Source organism: Thamnophis elegans, chromosome 4, assembly GCF_009769535.1.
Source record: "Thamnophis elegans isolate rThaEle1 chromosome 4, rThaEle1.pri, whole genome shotgun sequence".
NCBI classification, from domain to species: Eukaryota; Metazoa; Chordata; class Lepidosauria; order Squamata; family Colubridae; genus Thamnophis; species Thamnophis elegans.
This window is the reverse complement of record NC_045544.1, coordinates 114,226,926-114,240,416: the sequence shown is the minus strand read 5'-3', so window position 1 is coordinate 114,240,416 and position 13,491 is coordinate 114,226,926. Positions and strand designations below refer to the sequence as shown.

Sequence of the window (13,491 nt, the reverse complement as noted above, 5' to 3'; positions counted from 1 at the left end):
AGAAAAGTGGCTTCATGAACTGAACGGGCACATTGTGATATAATACAAAACCAGACTGAGCAATGTGTGAACAAGTTCAGACACATCAGAGCTCCATCCCCAAGTGTAACTCGGTAGAGGGCTATTTTGAAGTAACAGGTAGATCAGGGGTGTAAAACTCAAATTCATTGAAGGCCACATCAGAGCTGTGGTTGACCTTGGGGGGCTGAGGGGGCATGGTTGACTAGGTGGGTGTGGCCTGGCCATCTTGATGCCACTCACTGGACATTGCCAACTGGGTGGGTGTGGCTGACTGGGTGGGCATGGCCAGCTTGACGTCACTCCCCAAACTGCTGTCATATTTCTTCTTTACATTGGGTAGACTGAGCTGAAGCAACACTCCCCCACCCATGTTTCCTCTTCACATTGGGTAGATCAAACTGAAGTGATGCAGGCTGGCCCCTTACATTTTCTAGGCCAGCCCCGTGGGCCGGATCTGACCACATTGCAGACCAGATGTGGTCCACGGGCCTTGTGTTTGACACCCCTATGATAGATTAATGTACTATGGGATCCTATCATCTGAGTACTAAATCTAGACCAGTCTTTCCACATAACTGCTGAGGCAGATGGCATGTAGTCCAGCATAAGTGCTAGGTCACTATGAACCAAACATTAGTTCATGTAGTTTAATATTTTCTTCTTCCATACCAAGTCTGAATCTTGATTCACTAAAATTAATTATTTTGGCACTGGATCGAGGTATTTCTATTTGGCTAAGCATTTTCATAATTGTATTGTTTCAGTTAGTTTGCAGTTTTCATTACTTGCAGTCTCTTGTTTCTATATTTGTTTCTAGTTTTGTAGTTTGGTATGTATGAATTTGGATACCAGGATATACTATTTCTAAATGTCAGTAAATAAACATTAAGAAATGCCAGGGACTGGAACGCAAGGCACTTAGCATGCAAATCTAATGAATTTAATACTGGAGTACAACCCTTCCTTACACCACAGGTATACACACTCGCCTATGTACAATGAGGTTTAAATGGACATTGTATGAATTTGCCTTTGACACAGTAAGTCACCGTGTAATGAGCTCTTTAAAAATTTTTTTTTCTTGTTAAGCAGCACAGATTTGCATCCTTGTATCAATGAGTGGTACCGATTTTTCCATCAGCATAATTGAGGTTTAGGTCCATCACTGGAAGCTTTGAAGATGAGACTGGACTGAGCTTGCCTTCAGAAATTATGGGTGCTCCATCACTGGAGGTTTTTAAGAAGAGACTAGACAGTCACTTATCTGAAATGGTATAGGTTCTCCTGCCTGAGCGGGGGGCTGGACTAGAGTCCTCCAAGGTCCTATTCTATTTTTATTCCAATTCCCAATTCCCATTCCATTCCATTCTGTTCTATCCTGTCTGAAATGGTATGGGGTCTCCTGCTTGAGCTGGGAGTTGGACTGGATGACCTCCAAGGCCCCTTCCAATTCTGTTATTCTATGTTTTTCCTATGTTTTTATAGATGGCACTTTATTCAGGACAACAAAAAAAATGCAAAAGAATTTCACTGAATTTATAAATGGGAAATAAAAGGAAAACATTAAGTGATGCACAATGGGAAATCAAGCACACATTGCCAAGATAGTAATGGATTTCTGAAACAGTGGTGGGAAAAATATCTTGGGTAGTGGGACATTAGTGTCACAAAAACGTTGACAATAAAAGACAGAGAAAATGAGTAAAAAATACATGGTAGAACTTGTAATATAATATGCCTGGTTGCCTTAGACAGTAGACCATATCAAGACACTGTGCAAAAATAAAACCTCTTTGTCTAGACTCTAAAATCACTACAGAAAGAGAAAGCTTGAAGTTTCAATTCCTGTGAATTAGGAGTGTGGCCAATCTAAACTGATCATTAAGCCATAAGACATTTTCAAAAATGTCCAACTTGGTATGGATTTAAGCCATGTTTAGTGGATCCTCTCTCTCTCTCTCTTTCCCTCCCTCCCTCCCCCCCTCCCCCTCCCTCCCTCCCTCCCTCTCCCTCTCCTTCAGCCCTCTGAAAAAAGCTAAACCTTTTATGAAAACGTTTTAATGCTGCTGGCAGATTGGGAATATGCATTGTTTTGACCCTTCATTTTAAACATTTCTAAGCCATCTCTTTTCCAAGAAATTGAAAACAAACTGAAGTCAAGCAAGTTGTAGCCAATTTTACAGTCATTGGAGCTTTCATCCAGTCCTATAACCAACTTTAATATATTCAGGTCACTTGGGGTTCTTTGGCAGTGATGCGGTGGCCTAGAGGTGGAGCTCTCGCCTCACAATCAGGAGGCTGTGAGTTTGATCCTAGGTAGAGGCAGATATTTCTCTCTCTGGGCACACTGAGAATATATCCGCTGAAGAAAACTTGGTATTAGCGGCAGGAAGGGCATCTGGCCATTAAAACACTCTGCTAGCTCCATTCAATTGCCTACACTTCACACTGCAAGGGATTATGGGGTCATTAAATGGTGACTTGCTGGGTTTTCTTGGCATCTAAGCCATAATGGATTTAGACAAATCATAATTTAACCCTGTCAGCCTCTGTTTCGTTATTTGCTTTCAGCTGCCATTGAAACGGGGCGGAGGGGTGTCTGGTATTTGAGAAGGGAAGTTTTAAGTACAGGAGAGATTGTAAAAAGGGAGTTTTGTTCTCACCATCTACTGCACATGCTGGAGATAGTGATTGAGGTTGCCAAGGCCAACTGTCCTGCATACCAACCTGATGATGCTCCTTGGAGATGCAACCCACATGACACCTGAGGGATTTGCAGATTGGACTATGGGATGGGGTTACCAGGGGAAGGGGGTTGGGTCACATATTGATATGTATGATTTCGCGCGCTTTTGCCTCAGATCCGGCTTTGCTTAGCTGCTATCTTTTCATAACCAGTAAAAGTACTCTTAATTCTGCAAAATGGAGTAGAGTGGTTTCTTTCTTGGTTGTTGAGGGAGGCCGGCTTGACAAGACCCATGAGTGAATCTGGTTACTAAATTAGATGTCTGGAATCATCATCACTCAAAGATCATGGGCTACTTCCTAAAATAAGTGAAACTAATTTCCAAGTGCAGGGAACTTTGAATTTCACTACTCCTCAAGAATTCGAGCAATAAATGAAGTAGGGAGGAGCTTTTAACCTTCAAAGGGTATCACTTCTCAGCAACGAAGTGTGTGGAAAATTGTGTGGAGTGTCCAAACTGCAGGTCTTGCATTTGGTAGCTCTGACCTAAACCATCTGGACTTCTTTAGCTTAAGACCAAGACAATTAAGCTACTTTATGACTTACATGAGTGATGTACTGTCTGTTGGCATATTCCAGTGTGGACTCTGGAAAGTACCACTTTGACACGAGCAATTTACCACAGCCGAAATTTGCCACACATGTTAAGGTTTGCCTTGCTAATAACATTGCACTCGTAAAAACATTTTTTTTTTTGGTAATTGTGGTTTTTCTGAAAAATAAAAAACCAGAAACTTGATGTTCTCTTTTGATGTTGATTAGAGCTCTTCCAAACTTTTAATTGAGGATGTTTTGAGATAGAGAAGTGTTTTAACTTTTTTTCTAACACCATAACACTAAAATTTACATGATTCACTTTGGTCCTACTCTCTTCTAACAAGTGCAACTTTCTTCACTGCCGTTTAAATGCTTTTTTTAAAAAAAAAAGTGAGGATTTTTGCTGTGATTCTATCCAATTAGGGATCCTACAGTCTGTACGGTGCATCCCTACGCCACGTAGTCTGCCAGATTTGGTGATGTGGTAACTTTAATTATAAGGAAAGCCAGGGCTTTGGCAGGGTAAATTAGGAACGAGGAGAAAATAGGCTGCTGTAAGAGTAAATAGCCTTCTTCAGCCTTCAGCAGACCATCTTTTTTCTTATTGTGCTTTTATTGGAACATATTGAGTAATTAAAAATGATGGTTATCAGAGTGAAGTTCAAAGTCTTACATAATTCAGGGGCAGTTTCCAGAATCTGGAATTCCTTGTCCAGTATGCTGATCTGATGATTTTCCAATAAGAGGCAAAGACATGAACCACATTGACTGATGTGCATTTGTGTGATGACCCTAGGACAAGGCACGAAGGCCGCACAGCCAGTTCAAACTCCCCATTAATCCCCCAAATTTCCCCCAAATGCTTCCACATTCTTGGCAAGTCCCAGAGCAAAGTGGGACACACACACACATGGTGTCATGGCCCCATCAGAGTCTAAATCTGCGGCGGAAGATGAGCTGGCATAAGGACTGACAGCAAGTGAGAACGCAGCTGCATTGGCCTTGGAGGAAACTGGGGAAGGGCAGAGTCAGTCTAGGCAAGTCAGTCTTGGAATTAATAAAGCCTGCAAGCAGGGAGGATGAACAGGAGAGGCACAGCTCAGATGAGAAGCAAGAACCACCTCCTCTTGATGCAAGGGCTTGGAGAGTGCAGAGAAGATTGGATTGGATTTATTACATTTATATGCCGCCCTTTTCCCCGAAGGGGACTCAGGGCGGCTCACAATTCAAGTCAGGGAAGGGGGTACAGACAGGGAATAAAAAAGACGAACATAACAATACACAATTTAAAAGCACACAACAGTCATATCATTTGAGGAGGGGGGCAAAAGCTCTTTAGCCCCAGGCCAGCCAGGTTTTAAGGGCTTTGCGGAAGGCCTGGAGGGTGGTGAGGGTCCGAATCTCCACGGGGAGCTCGTTCCAGAGTGCCGGAGCAGCCACAGAGAAGGCCCTCCTCCAGGTAGTCGCCAGTCGGCATTGGCCGGCGGATGGAATTCGGAGGAGGCCTAATCTGTGGGATCTAATCGGTCTATTGGAGGTCTGCATGGCAATAAATCCCAAATGCATTTGGCAAAACAAGAGCAAATCAAGGAGCTCAGAGAGCAAAAGATCCAGGTAATTTGTTCAGAATGCCAAATGGAATGAAGGACTCTTGGCGGTGTGAAGGTGTGATCAGCGCAGATGGAGCAGGCTACTCATGAGGAGAGTGCCCTGCCCATCTTCACCAGGCACACTTGGGGAATGAGACTTAAGGAGATGCTGTGTGGAGGGGCATTTGTCGGGAAACAAATGCTGAGTTCCTTTAGTGTTGTGTGCTGACATTTGAACTTGCCAAGAGTCCTTCATTCCGTTTGGCATTCTGAACAAATTACCTGGATCTTTTGCTCTCTGAGCTCCTTGATTTGCTCTTGTTTTGCCAAATGCATTTGGGATTTATTGCCGTGCAGACAGCACTGGGCTGGGCTAATTGCAACCAGAGGCTGCTGGAGGTTTGTGTGGGGGTTTGTTATCACTCTGTTCTGGGACTTGTCAGAAACATGGGGGCGTTTGGAGAGATTTGGAGCAATAAAGGGGCAGTTTGAACTTCCAGCTTTTTGGGTTATCTCTGTGCCATGCCTTGGATCAGCACACATGGCAGCCTCTAGCTGCATGTAGTCCAGCAAAGCAAAGGAATAGGGAAATGAGTCCACGAAGCAAGGAAGGAACAATGAGTCCATGAAGCAAGGAAGAATGTTGAATGTTGAATGTTGATTTTATTTATATGCCGCCCTTTCCCCCCGAAGGGGACTCAGGGCGGCTCACAACTCAAACCAGGGAAGGGGGGATACAGACAAAATTAAAAAACGACACAAAACAATGCATGGTTTAAAACACACAACAGTCATACCATTCGAGACGGGGGCAACGGTTCTTTAGCCCCAGGCCTGTCGGAACAGCCAGGTTTTAAGGGCTTTGCAGAAGGCCTGGAGGGTGGTGAGGGTTCGAATCTCCACGGGGAGTTCGTTCCAGAGGGTCGGAGCAGCCACAGAGAAGGCTCTCCTCCGAGTAGTCGCCAGTCGACACTGGCCGGCGGATGGAATTCGGAGGAGGCCTAATCTGTGGGATCTAATTGGTCTAGTGGAGGTAATTGGCAGCAGGCGGTCTCTCAAGTACCCAGGTCCAATACCATGAAGGGCTTTATAAGTGACGACTAGCGCCTTGAAGCGTATCCGGAGACCAATAGGCAGCCAGTGCAGCTCGCGGAGGATAGGTGTTACGTGGGTGAACCGAGGTGCACCCACGATCGCTCGTGCGGCTGCATTCTGGACAAGCTGGAGTCGCCGAATGCTCTTCAAGGGCTGCCCCATGTAGAGCACATTGCAGTAGTCCAGAAGCACTGACGAATGCCCCTTCCCACAGTGTCTCTTAAATTTCAGTCCCCAGGTGTGCCTTGTGAAGAGGGGCTGGGCGCTCTTCTCCCGAGTCGTTGGGTTGGCCTGCACTGTTCCCGCTTTCTCTCTACTCTCTGTGCTCAGGGATCAGAAGGGAGTGGTCCTTGCTCATTGCCTGAGCTCCGTTGCTCCTCATTTACACTGCTTTCCCTCTCTTGGTCATCCTACCCCCGTTCCTCCTGCTAACAAGCCATCCTAATCCTGAGATACCCTGGGCTGCCTCATCCTGCTCCTCCCCACATTCCTCTAAAGCTAACGGAGCCCCACCTCAATCTCAGTAGGCTTCAACTCCCGCTAGTCCTCCTCCACAGATTCAGGCTCTGACAGGGGAATGGCACTTTGCTTTTCCTGGTTGTTTTAAACTGAACTCGATAACTTTCCTTTTATGTGTTAGATTATGTCAGTATCACTGTTGCTATCTAAGTACCATTTGATGAAACAACATGATATATATTTAAAAAAACCCACAATATTTATCTGACTTTTTGTATTAATTCTTCGTGTGTTTAAAGTGTGTTTATGCTCAGTTATGTCCATGAACCAGATCTAATCATCTCCCTAGATCAGAAAAAACCCAGACAGATTGCCATGTTGCTTCTGATCTTGGATCACGCAACACAATAACTATGAAAGGCTTTGCCGTATGCTTTGATGGTTTGCTGGATTTACCAAACAAAAAAACAAGAAGTCCAATTCCTCTTTACTTTCCACTGGAAAATTGAACTGACGTTAGGTGTGCTGTAATTTTTCTCTTGATCTTCATTTCTTCACTGGGCCTCTGTGGGAAAGAGAGAAAGGGATAAGTTTGTTTTTTAAGAAGTCATATGTGCCAGAGGTGGGTATTCAGCCGGTTCTGACCAGTTCTGGAGAACCAGTAGTGGAAATTTGGAATAGTTTGGAGAACCGGTAAATACCACCTCTGACTGGCCCCTCCCCCATCTATTCTCTGCCTTCTGAGTCCCAGCTGATTGGGAGGGAATGGGGATTTTGCAGTATCCTTCCCCTGCCACGCCCACCAAACCACGCCCACCAAGCCAAACCCACAGAACCAGTAGTACAAATTTTTGGAATCCCACCACTGATATGTGCCATTATATTGGGTGGTGGTGATGATGGGTAGATTGAAAGCACCACTATACCAATATCTGATTATACATCCAGGTTTGGAATTGAAAGGATACTGGGCATATAAGAGATTTCTTCCTCACAGAGATCATATATGCATGTTTAAATTTATATAAGAGACCACCTAAGACCTTCTTCTGTTTCAGAATAGGAACAATAGGTTCTAATTTCTATCATGCTCCCTAAGGGCCTGGTATGAGTATTAATATCAGAAAAACAGATTGTAAGTTTCCTCATTATGAAACCTTAGCTCCATCTGTTTGGCCAGTGACAAGACAAAGGCCACAAGCTGACAATAAAACTATGCCAGTAATTAAAGACATATTGCAGCAGAGAGGAGAGAGGCAAGGATGTTATATCATAGCTTAATCACTCCTTAAGAAATCCCTTGTTTTTTCCTCCAGAGAAACAATTTGGATATTAAAAAGAATTATCTTAGTGATTTATTATCGTATTTCGGAATAAACTATGAGTAACATGTTTTTAATTTACTGGGATATGCAAGTATGTGAAACATAGCTTGGTTCAGGGTACTAGGTCAGTTTGAAGCTGTCATTTACCATTAGTTTATGAGCTGTAATTATGGCTTAGCATGAAGAAAGGGGAAACTTGGGGACATTTTAAAAAAAGTCAGGATAGTGGCTGAAACTGCATAGTTAAAGCACTTTGCCTTTTAAAACATGTGTACTATCCCAAAAGGAATAGAGCTTTGATGGCTCCTGCTGGGCCACAACAGAAAGAGTAACTAAGTATGGGGGAAGAGGGGGGGAGGGCCAATGGCCAAACAAACCATGCAGACTTTGCTCATTTACAAAACTGGTTCTGTGTTTCTTCCAGATTATTAAGATATTGTTAAAACCAATTGTGACTTGGGCCTGTTTCCATTTGCATCTAGCCCTGTCACAAACTTGGTATCAGGTTTCCTAAAAATGCCCTAATTGATTCATGAGTATCGAGTCAAGTTTCAATATAAAACTAGTCATTTATTAGGAGCATCACAGGCAAGATCTTTTCGTAGCCAGGTCTAAGCTTTGTTTGAGTTATAGCTCAACTTTAACCCTGTTCCTTCCCTCCCCTCAGTCTGTGTTATAAATCACATTTCCCAATGAGGTCCACCCTCCCACGCCTGCTGCAGTAATCTGAGATCTGACTTCAGCCGACAGTATGCATGGAATTTGCTCCCCCCCTTCTCTCACTATGACAACGTTAGGAATCGGGTTGGGACCAAAGTTATGGAATAAATTATGGTTGTGACCAGAGGTTCTACTGTATTCCTTATTGAGAAAAAGCATTATGAATTTTCAGATTAACATTTACAATTGAATTGAATGAATTAATTAAATACAAATTTAATTTAATTGGTATATTAAATTAAGAATCCTCAAATGGCTCCATTATGCTTGTGAATGAATAAATATTATTACCGTTGGCCAATCAGCGAGTACATCAAACCTCACAGCTTCTGAATCTGTAAATTTGGAATATCTAATTATTGTTATGCTATGCCAATCGTTCTATCTTCTCAAAGGGTATGTTCTCCCTGTTTTCCTTTAGACATCTTTCCTGCCTCATTGTCTCCTCACATTTCAATTTGAAAATGATGCTATAAAAAGGATAACCTTATTATGTCTTTCTTTGAGATTTAATTGAACCTTACTGGCAACCAACATGGCTCATGTAGCAAAAGTGTAGCATAGGTGTATTATGGCACACCCATCACTAGTCACTCCACCACATTCTGGTCCATTTTGAGCTTTTGAGTGGTCTTCAAGGTTAGCATCTGGAAATATTGACATAGTCCACACATGAATTGTCCAAGGCATAGGTGATCTCCTGAACAGGCAAAATTGACACAACAGATGTATTTATGCAAAGGCCTTTGTGACCACAACTACTACCTGCCCTTCAAGAAGGAACTGGCATCCAAGAAGACTTTCAAATTACATACCAGTCTTATCTGGGAACGTATAATCCTATTCACATAAAGATGGAGAGTTCCTGTACTATAAATCCATGCACTTACATCCCTAGCTTCTTAGGGTCAAGGCTATTCTTCCCCATCCGGCCCCCAATAAACCCCAGGCACTGGAACAAGATCTTGACAGCATCACTTGTCCAGAATAGAGATGAGATACAGTTCAACTGATGATGGATATTACTGATATAAGACCCCATCTTGAAGGATGATCTCACCAGTGGTTTCACAAAGATGTTAAACAGGAAGGGTGACATGTTGAGCCTTGTGGCACTTTGTAAATCTAGGCGTTAGAGTTTGGTGAATATAATCTTGTTTCCCGCAGCTGCACTCATGTTGAGATTTAATTCTATTCTGTTTAAGAATTTGAGAAATTTTAGGGCTGGAGATTGCTTCCTTCAGGAAAATACCACCAAACAGCTACTGGATTCCCATCTATACTAAGCATATCAGGCCTATTGCATATTTCTTTCTGCTTTGTTCCTAAAAAGCTCTTTTGGAGGGGAGAATCCCCGTTGTATTAAATTCTTTCTTAGGCCAGGTTTCTCAGCCTTGGCAACTTTAAGATGGGTGGACTTCATCTTCCAGAATTCCCCAGCCAGCATCTTAAAGTTGCTAAAGTTAAAAAATACAGTCTTAAGATAGGCATAAGGACGTCCCCATTACAGCACAATCCCATATGTTTTTAGAAACAGGCAGCAGTATCTAGGTCAAAAAGAGACCTCAAAGTTGCCAAATGAGGTGAAAATTTGCCTTTTGGGAGACTCTCCCATTTATTCTGGGAAAGCCAGAGCAGCAGCTGCAATGGTGAATTTATGTGAGGGAAAAACCCCTTCTGGGATGTGGCCAACAAGTCCCACTTAATTTTCAATCTGTTCAAACCAATGTTAAATTCAAAGTAGGGCATGGAAGAAAATCCAAATGTCTGTGAAAATCTTCAACAGAGTAAAACCTATTAACTCGGCTTTCTTCCAGCCTAGAAACTTCTATTCCAAAATAATATGTCAATCCAAAAGACAAATGCTATAGTTTCATTTCTAGGGCTTTTGTTCACACATCACAAAGAAACAGGTAAGTTATAAATCAAACAGACAAATTTGCGTAATTTGCAAAATTTGGTTAAGGTTGCTCTTGGTTTATTTTCATCCATTTTAAAATCTGCTGTGGATTTGGCGTGCAAGCTATCCTTTCTTTCTGACATTATTCCACTATGCCACCTGAAATGGGTTATGGCTTCAAATTGAGTTAGAAAGATAGAGAAAGTCTGTTTCCCAAAAGAAAATCCATCAGTTATCCAACAGTATTGATGTCCTTGAAGCGATTGCATCAGTGTGGGGGGGGGGATTCACTTACTTTCCAGGGGTGGGTTGCTTCTGGCATTACTGCCAGTTCGCAACCCACGTGCAATGTGCGTGCGCTGTTCAATGTAAATTGTTCTGTGCACAGGTGCAGAACAATTTACAGAGAAGCGCAGTCACTGAAATTCAAAATGGCGGTGCCCAAGCAGCAGTGAGGGAACTGGTTTGGGGGCATTTTAGGCTTGGGTCGCTGCCGGTTCTGTGACCCAGGCCTGAATTCCACTACTGGTTTGGCTGAACCAGGCCTAACCAGTGGCAACCCACCTTCCCTACCAGTGCGCAAATGTGAGTGTGCTCACTTGTTCGCTTCACTCAGTTGGTTAACGCCTTGATGGTCCTTTTCCTACCCTCTCAACTTTAATCATACTATGTTTTTTTTTAACTGGTACCTTTTACTGAATAATAATATTTTTATATGTTTTATGTTTTTAATTGTACAACATCCAGAATCACTCTGTGAGTGAGATGGGCGATGTCTGGCTCCAAAAACCAAGAAAGATACAATCAGATTCTTCTAAGTAGTTTCCTTCATTGTTCCTCACCTATAGACAGAAACCTTGCCAAAGCAGGATGCAGGATGTCTGCACCATAAAACATACTCTGGGAACTATTAGAGAAGATCCGTCTTAACTCTCTTTCTCCAACACAAATTATCTAAACTGCTCTGTCTTCTGTTCCTCTGGAATACATTCCCTCCCTCTTGAGAATCTGGACAGCACAGGCAGTATATAAATTTGACAAATAAAGTAAATAAAGACTTTTTTCAAATTACTCTTGGCAGTATTATTGATGAACAGTGTAGCTCATAAGCTGTCAATGTGTCCAATGAAGATCCAACCGACTGATTGGTTCCTTAGTCAGTGATGCCCCCAAATGCTGGTCCACCTGTTTTCACATCACATGAGTCCATTATATCTTGCGGGTTATCTTAGATTACAGTTGCAGGTATCACTTAAATGGTAATAATCTTTTATTCCAGCATAGGCACCGTGGTAGTACTGCGGTTAGGATGCAGTATTGCAGACTAGTTCTGCTGACTGCCAGCAGTTCGATTCTCACCGGTTCAAGTTGATTCAACCTTCCATCCTTCTTAGATTGATAAAATGAAGACCTAGATTGTTGGGGGCAAAATGCTGACTCTGTAAACCACTTAGAGAGGGCTGTAAAGCACTGTGAAGCAGTATATAAGCCTAAGTGCTATTGCTACAAGTTGCTTTAGTTTAAGTTGCAAGTTGCATTTCTGTTTGCTTCAGTTTAGCATCTCTGAAATATTGCTCAGATTTATGATGTGGTATAACTCATATAACAGCAAACTAAAAAGCAGAGACATCACCCTGCCAATAAAAGTGTGTATAGTCAAGACTATGTTTTTCCCAGTTGCAATCTATGGCTGTGAAAGTTGGACCATAAGAAAGCCTGAGCGCCAAAGAATTGAGGCCTTTGAATTATGGTGCTGAAGAAGATTCCTGAGAGTCCCTTGGCCTGCAAGACGATCAAACCGGTCAGTTCTAGAGGAGATCAACCCTGTCTGCTCTTTAGAAGGCCAGATCCTGAAGATGAAACCCCTAATACTTTGGCCACCTAATGAGAAGGAAGGACTCATCGGAGAAGAGCCTAATGCCAGGAAAGATTGAGGGCAAAAGAAAAAAGGGACTACAGAGAATGAGGTGGCTGAATGGAGTCACTGAAGCAGTCGGCATGAGCTTAAATGGGCTCCCGAGGATGGTAGAGGACAGGAAGGCCTGGAGGAATGTTGCCCATGGGGTTGTGATGGGCCAGACATGACTTCGCAACTAACAACAACAATAACTCACGAAGCAGAACCAGTGTCCAATTGGATTGATGTGGTTGTGCCATTTATATATGGAATCTCTTTAACATATAGTATGAGCTGTATTGCTGGTCTCATTTGATTTTTATTTTTTTTGCTATAAGTTTCCAGGTTATCTGTCCTTGTTTCATTTCATTATAAAGTTCTTTTATCAATGGCACACGCCACTGCAGAACATTTAAAGTAGCTCTTTATCTTTAACAAATGCTTGGCTTTTTGCTCAGTGACAAGATCTCTTGTTGTATTTTCTATATATTTCTCCTTTAAATCAATATTGAATCGGTGTCTGTGAATCCCTGCCACATGGTAACCCTTTTCATTTTGGCATTTTACTGTTTGTATGCTATGGAAAGTTTCTTCCTATTTGCTTTTACTGCCAACTGCTGTTCTATGGTGTCTCTAACAGCAGTTTCCACGGAGATTTCAAATACTTTCTAAAACCTTAATTTTTGCAATGTTTTTGAAAGCTTCAGTATTCCAGAGACAAGCTGATCTCTCAGTACATCACAGCCAAATTCTCTGTGCTGAGATAGTGTTTTAAATTTAGCTGATATGCTGCAAAAAACCCTTTCTCTCTCTCTTTTCTTTGCCCTTAGAAAACTGTGAAATTCTTTCATCCGTGCTAAGTATGGTCACAAATGTTCCTGAATTATTTTTTTTTTAGAACTTCAAAACTCTAATTGCAAGGGACTTTATATGGCTAAGCTTTTCAAATAGCTGCCTTGTTTGCATCTATTAATCCTCAACAGGAATAAATATACAGTAACAATTTAATTGCCTCAAAAATTGTTCATATTGGTAGTTACTGTCCAGCCATCCATGCCACAATTAAGCATATGCAGATTCACCTAAAGAACACTGATTGGAGAAGTCAGGGAATCGAAGTACACACATCTTAAAGTTGCTATTTGAAATACAGTGCACTAAGGTTAATTATCTTCTGTTTTCCTTTTATCTTTTCCCTGCAA

The 13,491-nt window shown here is 42.2% G+C and overlaps 1 protein-coding gene across 1 annotated transcript in view; it reads left to right on the top strand.

Annotated features, from left to right (window-relative positions):
- The window catches only part of SCARA5 (scavenger receptor class A member 5), a 121,130-nt gene that overhangs the window by 13,583 nt on the left and 94,056 nt on the right, over positions 1-13,491 (top strand). The gene's annotated exons all lie outside the window — the stretch shown is intronic.